Source organism: Scyliorhinus canicula, chromosome 31 (assembly GCF_902713615.1).
Source record: "Scyliorhinus canicula chromosome 31, sScyCan1.1, whole genome shotgun sequence".
Taxonomy (NCBI): Eukaryota; Metazoa; Chordata; class Chondrichthyes; order Carcharhiniformes; family Scyliorhinidae; genus Scyliorhinus; species Scyliorhinus canicula.
Window position 1 is genome coordinate 2,514,984 of NC_052176.1, and position 14,638 is coordinate 2,529,621.

Below are 14,638 nucleotides of genomic sequence, written 5' to 3' on the forward strand. Positions count from 1 at the left end.
CCCAAATCCCGTATCCTTGCAAGAGACTACTTCCACCCGCTCCCTCACCGACCCCTCCCCCACTTCCTAACCATAGCTATGTTCGCTGCCCAATAATAGTTCATGAAATGCCAGAGAGCTAGCCCCCCCAATTTAAATGGCTACCTGTACTGTGGTGCTGTGGTCAGTTTGCTCATCTTCCCCATAGTCCGCGCTCCCATCCGGACAGGGAGCAAAAATTCTCCAATCTGTTAGACAAAGGCTGAGGCTCCTGCAGCTCTACCTCCTGGATCCCTCTACCTACCTGACTCGCAGCCACACCTTCCTGACCACTGACTGGTTAATCTAAGGGGTGTGACTGTCTCCTGAAACACAGCATCCAGGTAACTCTCCCTATTCCTAATGTGTCACATCGTCCAAAGCTCATCAACTTTGAGCTGAAGTTCCCCAACCATGCAGCATTTGCTACAGATGTGTTCACTAATCACCGCAGTGGGGTCTGCCAGTTCCCACATCATACAGAAACAACACATCACCTGGTCCTGCATCTCTCTTTTGATTAATTCGTTTTTAAATTGATTCTTTAATTTAAATTTCCAGCTGGTTTTTATTCTTTCTAACCTGTAAAATATTTCTCCTTTTAACTCTGCTTTTTTAACTTTTAACTTTGCTTTTTTAACTTTTAACTTTGCTTGTTACATCTTTGAATAACTCCAGCAAATTAGTCAAACATGATTCACCCTTCCTAAAACCATGCTGACTCTGATGGATTGCATTTTGACTTTCCAAATGTCTTGAGATTACTTCCTTAATAATTAATTCTAATAACGTCCCAACAACACTGAACTGGATATGTTCTTGGAGCGATGTAGAGGTATTTTTGCTGTGTGTTTAACTCTGTGGCTGGTGGTACTGGTGTAAGTGATCTTGATCAATTGATCATCTGTGTCTCAGGTCAGAAACATTACATTCCCAAGTCTTGCAGTGGCTCCAACAAGGTGTTATTAAAGATTCATTTACAGGATGTGCGCATCGCTGGCTAGGCCAACATTTATTGCCCATCTCTAATTGCCGTTGAAGGTGGTGGTGAGCTGCCACCTTCAACCGCTGCATCTATAGGTGTAACCACAGCGCTATTAGGGAGGGAGTTCCGGGATTTTAACTCTGCAACAGCGAAGGAATCACCAATATATTTCCAAGTCAGGATAGTGAGTGACTTTAAGGGGAACTCCCAGGTGGTGGTGTGCCCAGGTATCTGCTGCCTTTGTCCTTTTAGATGGCAGTGGTCGTGAGTTGGAAAGTGCTTCCTGGGGAACCTTGGTAAGTTCCTGCAGTACATCATGTAGGTGGTACACACGGCTGCTACTGTTAATCAAGGGAGAGGAGGTGGAGGGTGTGAAGTTTGGTGGAAAAGATGCTTTATCTTAGATGCTGTTGAGCTTCTTGAGTGTTGTTGACCTGCACTCATCCATTTGTTTTTAATTCACTGGGGATGTGGGTGTCACTGACTGGGCCAGCATTTATTGCCCGTCCCTAACACACCGTTTCCGAGGGCATTTGGGGACAGTTCAGAGTCAACCACATTGTTGTGGATCTGGAGTCACGTGCAGGCCAGACCAGGTGAGTGCAGCAGATTTCCTTCCCATTAGTGAACCAGGTGGGTTTTTATGACAATTGACAATTGTTTCATGAGTTACGATCCCAGACCAGATCCCAACAGTGACTAGGATACTGGACCAATCCCCAATGTTTTGGTTGTGCAGAAAGAATGATTCGCTCCAGGAGTGATTGCATAAAGAATTGGAGCTTGGATATTTCTAAAACAAAACTTTATTATGAATACGATATTAAACTTTTAACTTCACACCCAAAAAGAACAGCTTATGATTACCTCTTAACCACTACTACTCAATTTCTCATTAAACAACAGCTCTCAATCTATTTTAAAATTAGCAAGGTTTTAGAGTAATACTTGATTTATAAAACTGATATGGCTCCTGTTGGGAACCCTTCAGACTCTGGCTGAATATCTTCACAAGGCTGGTTCACCTGATATGTTTCAACTTCTTACTTGTCCCGAGTCAAGACAGTTCTGCTTTACAGATTCTTACTCTTTTATAACTATCCTGTTGTGTGCGAATTGTGGACTTGGGCGTCAGGCAGGTCAGAATTCAGCTCCTCTCTTTCCCAAAGCTGCTTCAAAATCCCCTGCCTCTTTGCATTCGGGGGCTCCACCTAGCAATGACCTCATGTCCCAAAGCTGAAGGACAAATTATCTCTGCAGGTTGCAACAGCACATTAGCTCCCCAGGGACTTCCCCGGTCACACCACATTCCTCTGGTCAATTTCATCTGCTATTTCCTAGAAGCAAAACAAAATCCTTTTAAAAAAAACCATATCCACTGCAGACAAACAGACTGTAACCCCAGGCTTTTAACCCTTAAATTGCCCCAATATTTAGAAACCACTATTCCTAATATCCTCCATTCGTCACAAATGATCATCATTAGACTTTTAATTCCATTTTAAAAAAATTGAATTGAAATTTCACCATTTTTTTTTTGACCCGGGTTCCCGGATCTTGTCCTGTGTCTCTGGATTACTAGTCCAGTGACAATACCACTACGCCACTACCTCCCCATTCAGGCAAGGGACAGTATTCCATCACACTCCTGGGGCGGGATTCTCCCCTACCCGGCATGATGGGGGGTCCCGGCGTAGGGGAGTGGCACCAACCACTCCGGGGTTGGGCCTCCCCAAAGGTGGGGAATTCTCCGCACCTTTGGGGGCTAGCCCCGCACCGGAGCGGTATGCACCAGAAGACTGGCGCAAAAAACCGGTGCCAGCGGCAGTGGGGCTGGCCGAAAGGCGCCGCCGCTGACGTCACCACCGGCGCATGCGCGATGTGGGTTTCTCTTCCGCTTCCGCCATGGCGGAGGCCGTGGCGGCCGCGGAAAAGAAAGAGTGCACCCAGGGCACTGGCCCGGAGTCTGAGCGGGGGGCCCCGATCGCGGGCCTGGCCACTGTGGGGGCACCCCCCGGGGCCCGATCGCCCCCCCGGGGGCCCGCTCACGCCGCCGATCCCGCCGTCACCAGAGGTGGTTCAAACCTCGGCGGCGGGAGAGGCCTCCCAGCGGCGGGACTTCGGGCCAGAGAATCGCCGCAGGGGCCTCGCCGATCGGAGTGGCGAGATTTCCGCCGCCGCCACTTCCCGGGTGGCGGAGAATTTCTGCCACGGCGGGGGCCGGATTTTCGGCGGCCCCAGGCGATTCTCCGACCCTGCTGGGTGTTGGAGAATTTTGCCCCTGACTTGTGCCTTGTAGATGGTGGACAGCCTTTGGGGGAGTCAGGAGGTGAGTTACTCTCCGCAGGATTCTCAGCCTCTGACCTGCTCTGGCAGCCACAGTATTTATATGGCTGGGTCCAGTTCAGTTTCTGATCAATTGTAACCCCTCCAGGATGTTTATAGTGGGGGATTCAGTGATGGTAATGTCATTGAATATCATGGTGCGATGGTTGGATTCTCTCTAATTGGGGATGGTCATTGCCTGTCACTTGTGTGGCGTGAATTTTACTTGCCACTTGTCAGCCTGATCATGGTATTGCCCAGGTCTTGCTGCATTTGGACATGGACTATTTTAGTATCTGAGGAGTCGCGAATGGTGCTGAACACTGTTCGATCATCAGAGAATATCCCCACTTCTGACCCGGGATTGAGATATTTAGGGTAATCTATGTCAAGCAAGTTTGAAAAGGTTATAGGTCCAAAGTAGACAGATAGAATTAAGACACAGATCAGCCGCAACCTAGTTAAATAGAGGAGCAGGCTCAAGTAGCTGAGTGGTTTCTTCCTGTTCGTGTGATCTATTAGCGTTGTCTGTGTATTGTCTGTGTGGAGTCTGCACGTTCTCCCCCGTGTCTGCGTGGGTTTCCTCCGGGTGCTCCGGTTTCCTCCCACAGTCCAAAGATGTGCGGGTTAGGTGGATTGGCCGTGCTAAATTACCCGTAGTGTCCTAAAAAGTAAGGTTAAGGGGGGGAGTTGTTGGGTTACGGGTATAGGGTGGATACGTGGGTTTGAGTAGGGTGATCATTGCTCGGCACAACATCGAGGGCCGGAGGGCCTGTTCTGTGCTGTACTGTTCTATGTTCTATGAAAGAAAAGCTGCTTACGTTACAAATGAGATATTAAAACAGGTTCCACCTGCTTGTCTGTTTAGCTGAGCAAATATGTAAGGAGCACTCTGTTTCCCCATGGATCTGGCTGAAATTCCCACTTCAACCAGTGACACAAACAGAACAAAGGGTTGTTTGCCTTATTCCTGCTGCTGACTTGCAGACAGGTTTGCGTTCAGATAGTGTTTTTTCAAGTACAGAAATGTTCTTGCAGTTGTTTTGAGATCTGAGCAGCCCCGTGTAGGGAGGCTTGTGCTCAATCCAGAAACTGCTGGAAACTCTCGGCAGACAGTCGAGCACATGTTAGGCGGGAAAGGCGGAGGTAACTTTTCAACCAGACAAAAGATGCAGTATCCACTGATACTGTCCGTCACCCCTGGGTTTGGTTAACTCTTATTTCACGAAGCTTTTAAAAAATTCTTTCACGCCATGATCATGTCAAATGGCGGAACAGGCTCGAAGGGCCGAATCACCTACCCCGTTGCTATTTTCTATGTCTACGTTAATATGTTTCCAAGGAAATTTGCAGGTGGTGGTGTTCCCAGGCATCTGCTGCTCTTGTCCCTCTAGATGGTAGAGGTTGTGGGTTTGGAAGGTGCTGTCGAAGGAGCCTCGGCAATTTGCTGCAGTGCATCTTGTAGATGGTGCACACGGCTGCCGCTGTGTGTCAGTGGTGGAGGGAGTGAATGTTTGTGAATGGAGTACCGATCAAGTGTGGCTGCTTTGTCCTGGATGGTGTCGAGCTTTATGAGTGTTGTTGGAGCCGCACTCATCCAGGTGAGTGGAGAGTATTCTCACTGCTTGTAGGTGGTGGATAGGCTTTGGGGGTTCAGGAAGTGAGTTACTCTCCGCAGGATTGCCAGCCTCTGACCTGCTCTTGTAGCCACAGTATTTATATGGCTGGGTCCAGTTCCGTTTCTGGTCATGGTAACCCCAGGATGTTGATTGTGGAGGAATTCAGTGATGGTAACGCCATTGCCTCCTTTTCTCTCGCTTAACCATGTTTGATCCTCCCTTTGTTTTGTCTTCCTGTCTACTTATAAGCTGTTCAACTGTAACATCTCCCCACCTGAAATGTTAAACCTCCCTCCCTGTCTCTTTCCCTCCTTCCCTGTCTCTCTCCCTCCTTCCCTGTCTCTCTCCCTCCTTCCCTGTCTCTCTCCCTCCCTCCGTCTCTGTCTCCCTCTCCCTCCCTGTCTCTCTCTCCCTCTCCCTCCCTGTCTCTCTCTCCCTCTCCCTCCCTGTCTCTCTCTCCCTCTCCCTCCCTGTCTCTCTCCCCTCTCCTCCCTGTCTCTCTCTCCCTCCCCTCCCTGTCTCTCTCCCTCCCCTCCCTGTCTCTCTCTCCCTCCCTCCCTGTCTCTCTCTCTCTCTCTCCCTCCCTGCCTGTCTCTCTCTCTCTCTCCCTCCCTGCCTGTCTCTCTCTCTCTCTCTCCCTCCCTGTCTCTCTCTCTCTCCCTCCCTCCCTGTCTCTCTCTCTCCCTCCCTCCCTGTCCTCTCTCTCTCCTCTCCTCCCTGTCTCGCTCCCCCTCTCCTCCTGTCCTCTCTCTCCCTCCCTGTCTCTCTCCCCTCTCCCTCCTCCCTCCCTGTCCTCTCTCCCTCCCTCCTGTCCTCTCTCTCCCCTCCTCCCTGTCTCTCTCTCCCTCTCCCTCCCTGTCTCTCTCTCCCTCTCCCTCCCTGTCTCTCTCCCTCCTCCTGTCTCTCTCACCCTCCCTCCCTGTCTCTCTCTCCCTCCCTCCCTGTCTCTCTCTCCCTCCCTGTTTCTCTCCCCCCACCCTCTCTGTCTCTCCCTCCCACCCTCTCTGTCTCTCCCTCCCACCCTGTCTCTCTCTCTCTCTCTCTCCCATCCTGTCTCTCTCTCTCCCTCCATGTCATTCCCTCTCCCTCCTTGTATCTCTCCCTCTCCCCCCCTGTCTCTCCCTCCCCCCCCCGTCTCTCTCCCTCCCTCCCGGTCTCTCTCTCCCTCCCTGTCTCCCTGTCTCCCTCCCTCTCTGTCTTCTCCCTCCCCCCCTCCCTCCCTCCCTGTCTCCTCTCCCCCCTCCCTGTCTCTCTCTCCCTCCCTGTCTCTCTCTCCCTCCCTGTCTCTCTCTCCCTCCCTCCCTGTCTCTCTCTCCCTCCTCCTTCCTCTCCCTCCCTCCCTGTCTCTCTCTCTCCCTCCCTCCCTGTTTCTCCCTCCCACCCTCTCTGTCTCTCCCTCCCACCCTGTCTCTCTCTCTCTCTCTCTCCCATCCTGTCTCTCTCTCTCCCTCCCTGTCATTCCCTCTCCCTCCTTGTATCTCTCCCTCTCCCCCTGTCTCTCCCTCCCCCCGTCTCTCTCCCTCCCTCCCGGTCTCTCTCTCCCTCCCTGTCTCCCTCCCTCCCTCCCTGTCTCCCTCCCTCTCTGTCTCCCTCCCTCCCTCACCCTCCCTCCCTGTCTCTCTCTCCCTCCCTCCCTGTCTCTCTCTCCCTCCCTGTCTCTCTCTCCCTCCCTGTCTCTCCTCCCCTCCCTGTCTCTCTCTCCCTCCCTCCCTGTCTCTCTCTCCCTCCCTCCCTGTCTCTCTCTCTCCCTCCCTCCCTGTCTCTCTCTCCCTCCCTCCCTGTCTCTCTCTCCCTCCCTCCCTGCTTCTCAGCCCTCTCTCTCTCCTCCTGTTCTCTCTCTCCTCTCTTCCCTCCTCCTGTCTCTCTCCCTCCCTCCTGTCTCTCTCTCCCTCCCTCCTGTCTCTCTCCCCTCCCTCCTGTCTCTCTCCTCCGTCTCCTCTCCCTCCTTGTCTCTCTCCGCTCCCTCATGTCTCTCTCCCTCACTCCCATCGCCTTCGCTCTCCTCCTCCTGTCTCATCCTCCCTCCCTCCCTGTCTCTCTCCCTCCCTCCCTGTCTCTCTCTCCCTCCCTCCTGCTCTCTCTCCCCTCCCTCCGGCTCTCTCTCTCCCTCCCTGTCTCGTCTCTCCTCCCCCGTCTCCTCCTCCCTCCCTCCCTCCTGTCCCTCCCTCCTCCCTCCCGAGTCTCTCTCCTCCCTCCCTGTCCTTTTCCTTCCGCTCCTCATCCTGTCTCTCCTATCCGCTCTCACCTTCTCCCTCCTCTCTCCCTGGTCTCTCTCTCCCTGGTCTCTCTCCCTCCCTCCCTGTCTCTCTCCCTCCCTCCCTGTCTCTCTCCCTCCCTCCCTGTCTCTCTCCCTCCCTCCCTGTCTCTCCCTCCCTCCCTGTCTCTCTCCCTCCGTCTCTCTCCCTCCTTGTCTCTCTCCCTCCCTCATTGTCTCTCTCCCTCACTCCCTGCCTCTCTCCCTCCCTCCGTCTCTCCCTCCCTCCCTCCCTGTCTCTCTCCCTCCCTCCCCCCGTCTCTCTCCCTCCCTCCGTCTCTCCCTCCCTCCCTCCCTGTCTCTCTCCCTCCCCCCCGTCTCTCTCCCTCCTCCCCGTCTCTCTCTCCCTCCCTCCCCCGTCTCTCTCCCTCCCTCCCTGTCTTTCTCCCTCCCACCCTGTCTCTCTCCCTCCCTCCCTCCCTGTCTCTCTCCCCTCCCTCCCTCCCTGTCTCTCCCCCTCCCTGTCTCTCCCCTCCCTCCCTGTCTCTCCTCCCTCCCTGTCTCTCCCTCCTTCCTCCCTGTCTCTCTCCCTCCTTCCTCCTTGTCTCTCTCCCTCCCTCCTGTCTCTCTCCCTCCCTCACTGTCTCTCTCCCTCCCTCCTGTCTCTCTCCCTCCCTCCCCCTTGTCTCTCTCCCTCCCTCTCTCTCCCTCCCTGTCTCTCTCCCTCCCTGTCTCTCTCCCTCCCTGTCTCTCTCCCTCCCTGTCTCTCTCCCTCCCTGTCTCTCTCCCTCCCTGTCTCTCTCCCTCCCTGACTCTCTCCCTCCCTGTCTCACTCCCCCCCTCCCTGTCTCACTCCCCCCCTCCCTGTCTCACTCCCCCCTCCCTGTCTCTCTCCCTCCCCTCCCTGTCTCTCTCTCCCTCCCTCCCTCCTCCCTCCCTGTCTCTCTCCCTCCCTCCCTGTCTCTCTCCCTCCCTCCCCGTCTCTCTCCCTCCCTCCCTCCCTGTCTTTCTCCCTCCCACCCCGTCTCTCTCCCTCCCTCCCTGTCTCTCTCCCTCCCTGTCTCTCCCTCCCTTCCCCTTGTCTCTCTCCCTCCCTCCCTGTGTCTCTCCCTCCCTCCCTGTCCCACTTTGCAAACCTGAGTCACTGATAGCGTTTTCTGTTTTTCTTTTAAAACTCTGATTAAAACCACAAGGAGCAGCAAAGTGGGACTTTCACTCCTTGTTGCTTTGTCCCTTTGCCACTGGGTGATGCTGTTGCTCTATGTAACAGTGCAGTGTGTGGTCAGACCGTGTCGGTGAGACAGTGTGCTGTAAGAACGAATGCTCCCAGAGAAAAAAAGATTTGCATTTATACAGTGCCTTTGACAATCACCCAGATCTCGCAAAACACTTACAGCCAGTGAACTACTTTTGAAATGTGGCCCCTGTTGCAGTGTGGGACAGTGTTGTGTGTCCCCTCGATGTGGTGAACCCACTAGGGAATTTGCAGAATGGGGTATTAACGAGAATGCAAGTTAACGCCGTATTCGACTGCAGAGACCATCATGACTGGGTAAGACCCTGCCCCAACCGTACATCTTGTACGCTTTCCAGCAGAAGCCAGTGAATGGTGATCGGGGGCAGTTGTGCAGCTGGGCTTGTCTTGTTTGTCTTGCCCTGGCTCAAGCCTCACTGCTTTTTGGCCCAGCTGAGTTTAACCAGCTCCAATTTATTTATCTCTCTCAGTAAGTGATGTCTGATGGGCAAGAACGTGCAGTGCGGTCTAACGTGGAAGGTGAAGTGTTGAATCTGAACTCAGCCAGGAATGCAGCAGAGTGGGGCAGCACGGTAGCATTGTGGATAGCATAATTGCTTCACAGCTCCAGGGTCCCAGGTTCGATTCCAGCTTGGGTCACTGTCTGTGCGGAGTCTGCACATCCTCCCCGTGTGTGCGTGGGTTTCCTCCGGGTGCTCCGGTTTCCTCCCACAGTCCAAAGATGTGCAGGTTAGGTGGATTGGCCATGATAAATTGCCCTTAGTGTCCAAAATTGCCCTTAGTGTTGGGTGGGGTTATGGGGATAGGGTGGGGGTGTTGACCTTGGGTAGGGTGCTCTTTCCAAGAGCCTGTGCAGACTCGATGGGCCGAATGCCCTCCTTCTGCATTGTAAAGTCTATGATGAAGAGAGCAACGAAAACACAATAGTTGCAATTTCTCGTCATCTGCTCATTGCTGGTGGCTCCCAACTGGAGACCCCCAGGATTTTTGGCTTCCTTTATATGAGCGCGCCCAAGTCTCTTTGAATATCAGCATTTACAAGTTTCTCACCGTTCAGAAACAAATACTCTGCTCTTGTATTCTTTAAACCAGAGTGAGTAACTTCACAAGATTCGGGGGAGAGGTGGGTGTTTGTGGGGGTACGGCAAAGGTATCTGGGGAAACTTGTTGGAGAGGGAAATGGAGTGACAGAAGTTAAATATTTTGATCAGAGTGGAAGTCTCTATCTCTGTTCTGGGTATCTCGGCCTAATTTGCTGGTGATTTTTTTTTATATTGCCGAGGTTCACAGTGAGTCTGCTGTTTATTGAAAAACTGGTGATTTACTCCAGGAGGCTCTGTGTTCTGTGCCATAATGCCGTTTATAATCTATTAAATCACCTTGAAGCATCTCATCCCTGCCAGGCGCATCATTCACTGCGTACAAAGTGTTGGGAACCTGACCCAGTTAGCATCTATATCCATGTGCAAGCAAATAAAAAGCGGCGGCTTCTGATAGCTCAAGCGGTGAATAAAAGTAGATTGCACCTGGGGTTGTGTCTGCTGAGCTGAGCTGATGCTGTACTCCCCGTGTTCACGCTGCTGACTAATTCAGGGATCCCTGGGCGTGTATACCCAAGGCAGGGACAAAATTTGTGCTGGCCTGCAATCCACTGTGCGTTTGAATTCGGACACTGGATTTCAGGGCCATGGGTGAGGAGTCACGTCACGTCAGGAAGATCTCCACAAAGCAACAGAATCCATTGGTGAAACTAGATTCGCAAATAGAGTACACAAGGAGACCATTTGGCCCATTGCGCTCTGATCCTTTTCCCATAGCCCTGCAAATCTTTCCCCTTCATGTATTTATCCAGTTCCATAAGATGTAGGAGCAGAGGCGGGCCATTCGGCCCATCGAGTATCCTCCACCATTCAATGAGATCATGGCTGGTCTGATAATCCTCAGCTCCATTTTTCTGCCTTATCCCCATAACCCTTGATTCCCTCACTGATTAAAAATCTGTCTCTCTCAGCTTTGAACGTACTAAACAACCCAACCTCTACAGTAAAGAATTCCACAGATTCACTCCCCTCTCAGAGAAGTAATTCCTCCTCATCTGTCTTAAATGGACCACCCCTGCATTGAGATTTTTTAAAATATAAATTTAGAGTACCCAATTATTATTTTCCAATTAAGGGGCAATTTAGTGTGGCCAATCCACTGCACATCTTTTGGGTTGTGGGGGTGAGACCCACGCAGACGGGGAGAATGTGCAAACTCCACGCAGACGACAGTGACCCGGGGCCGGGATCAAACCTGGGTCCTCGGCGCCGTTTGGCAGCAGTGCGCCCTTACTCTGAGATTATGTTGTCTGGTCCTAGACTCTCCCACAAAAGGAAACATCCTCTCAGCGTCTACCCTGTCAAACCCCTCTGAAAATCCTATATGGCTCAATAAAGTTGCGCCTCATTCTTCTAAACTCCAATGAGCACAGGCCCCAACCTACTCGTAAGAAAATCCCTCCATTCCTGGGATCAACCGAGTGAATCTTCTCTGGAGTGCCTCCAATGCCAGTATATTTTTCCTTGGATAAGTGGACTAAAACTGTTCACAGTATTCCACATGTGGTCGAACCAGCACCGTGTATAGTTTTAGCAGAACTTCCCTTTCAAAATTCTGTTGAATCACTTCAACAACCATCGAGTCATTTGACTCCAAAACATTTCTGAATGAATACTGGCGATGTGCAAATCCCCAGTGATGCTGTCTGTAGAATCAATGCAATCTGGAGTAGGATAGTGGAGATTGGGTTGGTTAAATTAAGCCCAGAAGTTGGTTGTGTGTTTTTCCCTCCAGTGTGCCCAGGCCAGACCTTTCTCCTCGGCCTAAAGAGCATTTCAGCAGATGGTAGTCTGGTTATGCAGTGTCTGGCATGAACCTGAGCTGTCCACACCACTGGGACCCTGGGAGGAGCTGATCTCTGTACAGATGGTTACACTTAGCCTCAGTGTCCCTGTTAAACGTATTTAGCAACTGTCCATGCTTTCGAGTAAAAAGAGGGGGAAATTAAAGTATCCCTTGCTCTCCTAGTTTGCAGAATAGGCTTCAATTTATGTAGCAATTAAGGTATTAAATCTGCTATAAGGATGAAAGATTTAGCTACACTAAGACATTCCAGCATGTCAGTTGATATTATTCCGAGAATCCCCAGCTGCTTACGTGCCAAAGTGGCTGTGTTTTTTCTCATTAAATTGGAAAAAGTCTTTTGAGCAATCTGCTTGAGATTGCCATTTAGTGTATTACTGAGTAACATCAAGCTGCTCAAACTGACTCCTTCCTTCTCACACTCCGCACACTATTCCCCCGGTTGCCTACAACACTGATGAAGGTTGGTGTTGGAAACACCGTGTGGTAATGGAGCTCGTCAGCAGTGATCATATTCCCTAAATCTGCATTTGCATTCAGCCTGCCTTGATGAGCCACTTAATTCAGGCCGATTGTTCATTATGCACATCCCAGGCAGCAAATTAAATGTTGCCAGTAAGAAGACAGGTGGAATTCTTTCAACAGAGGATTCAGAAAATGGTAAAATAAGTGACTTTGAAGCAATGAAAATGGGGTCAAGAGGCGATGAGGCCACTGGAAAGAATGGATTGTGGTGTTGGCAGTAATCGGTAGTCAGGACGGTTAGCAATTGAACATAACCAGTGTAGGTTATGATCTAAACCCTGCTTTCAAAATATTTCCGTGTCATAGTATTTATCGCCCATCTCTAATTTCTTTTCAAGGTGGTGGGTGAGCCCCCTTCTTGAACCACTGCAGTCCCGTGTGGTGTAGGTACATCCACTGTCGCTGGGTCAAAATCCTGGAACTCCCTCCCTAACAGCACAAGTGAAGGAACGGCTGATATATTTCCAAGTCAGGATGCTGAGTGGCTCGGAGGGAAACTTGCATGTGGTGGTGTGCCCCATGTGTCAGCTGCCCTCGTCCTTCTAGGTCACAGGTTTGGAAGGTGCTTATCTAAGGAACGTTGCTGAGTTGCATCAGTATCAGGAGGGTGAACCACCATCCAGATGATGGGTTCCTCAAGTACATTAAGCGAACAGAAATGCTTACAGGTAAAAGACGTAGAAAGTGGCTGTTTATTGTTTGGACAGCTTCAGAGAGAAAGGGAGTAGCCACTGGGTAACCGTTTGAACTCTGGCTGAGACAGGTGTTTGTGTCTGTGGAGCGGCAGTGTATGGCTGTATATAAGACCAGAACAGATTAGCTTAAATGTTGTTTTCACCCCCCTGATATTTATGTTTCTAATGGTTTTCGTTTTAGTGGGATTTAGGTCTATTTGTGCATTCTCTATCGTTTTCTCAAGTGTTCACTCCACTGATGGCCAGTGATCTTGTGCCCCTTCAGATCTTCATCACCAAATGTAAATTGTTTAATTCACAGAAAAAGCCTCAGACTGCAGTTAGAATCTTTGGGTGGCGCAGTGGGTTAGCCCTGCTGCCTCACGGCGCCGAGGTCCCATGTTCGATCCTGGCCCCGGGTCACTGTGGAGTTTGCACATTCTCCCCATGTCTGCGTGTGTCTCACCCCCACAACCCAAAGATGTGCAGGTTAGGTGGATTGGCCACGCTAAATTGCCCCTTAATTGGGAAAAAATAATTGGGTACTCCAAATTTATTTTAAAAAAGAATGTTTGCCTTTTATTCTTTTCATGTTAGTCCCTTTTCACTAATACCCCTGGTTCCAGAGAACGTCACCTATCTGTATGCAAATTTACCGGTGCAGGGTGAGGAGATGATGGTTGTCCAGCACCAAAATGGGAGCTTGTGCTTTGACACATGGAGAGAGTGGGAGGTGAGGTCAATTCTTGGGTGTAGGTGATGAAGGGAAGGAGATGGTAGAAGAGTAACAAATAATTTGTGTGAAACTCAGGCTTTACAGAACAAATACCCACAGTACAAAAGCCTTTCTTTCCAATAATTTTATTCAACACAATTGACATTGAAGGACCAAGAAACACTTGTAGAGAGCAGCTACAATTTGATAAAGACCCATTGACGCAATACAGTGCAAGACAAAACAAGAATCAACTCCTTGATACAGACCCAGAATCTAAGAATCGCTGATGTTTCTCTTTTTGGGCACAGGTTTTAGCAAGTGGCTGTCATCTGAGTTTAGGTGACAGGGGAAAACACTGGCAAAAGAATGGTCTTTGGAGCGGTTTGAAGCTATTTACAAGGTATTGCTGAACACCAATAGTCGTTCTTATTTTATAATCAATACTTTCTGGTTTCTTCATTTTTCCTCCTCCTGTTTTAGCTCAAACTAAATTAAATATGATGATTCAAGATATCTTTCATGGGAGGATCAGCAAATTGACCAGCTCCCCGATCCCTGTCCCAGAACATGTGTATGTGAGCAGATGCCAGACACTAAACACACGGACGTGTAAATGTGTCTTGAGATTACATATTGCTGGCGGTGGTATGTAAATTCATGTACCTTGTCTGTAAGATTAGTTTCAGATAAGGAATGCTATAGTCAAGGCAGCTTAAATAAGAAAACAAAGTATCTGCACAGATTCTGAAGCAATGAGACCAGTAAACCTGCTTAGGAACGACCACTCTATGTCAGGGCCCCATTTTGGAGATGTGGTTAGGTACCTTATGATTGTAACTACAGCAGCACTTGAGCTGTGAGCACTGAAGCCTTCAATGTTAGGTGTCAATCCAGTACAGGAAGCAGCACTTCACACAGCCCCCTCCCTCTCCATATGTAGATCAAACACAACATTTACCGACTGAGCTAAGATTAATAGGATAGACACTAGTTATTACAACGCTCAGACGTACTCATTTGCACACCATCTCTTTCCCAAACCTTGCCAGAATCAAATTCATGATGATGCGCCTTTTGTATCATTGTTGCCCCAAACTGCAGTCTCCCATTTTAAGACCATCTAATCTTCCTTTCAGGGGAAGAATGCTAACACCTAGGAGTTTACTGTGCCGGTCTGCACTTTGCGAGCTCTGCCTGTTTCAATCACTCACTGAGTCGCAAGGCGTCCAGAGAACTTGCACCTTTCCCCTGCCACCCACCATTCATTATCTCACCCCCACCATTATCTCCCCTTTGCTGCTTAAGACCATGAGTTGAGATGTGGTTCCATAGCGGCATCTTCACCTCACCTAATCCTAGACACAGTTGGGGGGCGGGGGCTGATATGCTACCACACTCTGCATTACACCACATCCAATCTC

The 14,638-nt window shown here is 50.4% G+C and overlaps 1 protein-coding gene across 2 annotated transcripts in view; it reads left to right on the top strand.

The window, feature by feature from the left end:
* LOC119959001 (RNA-binding protein 4-like) overlaps positions 1–14,638 on the top strand; it is a 42,543-nt gene that overhangs the window by 19,946 nt on the left and 7,959 nt on the right. The gene's annotated exons all lie outside the window — the stretch shown is intronic.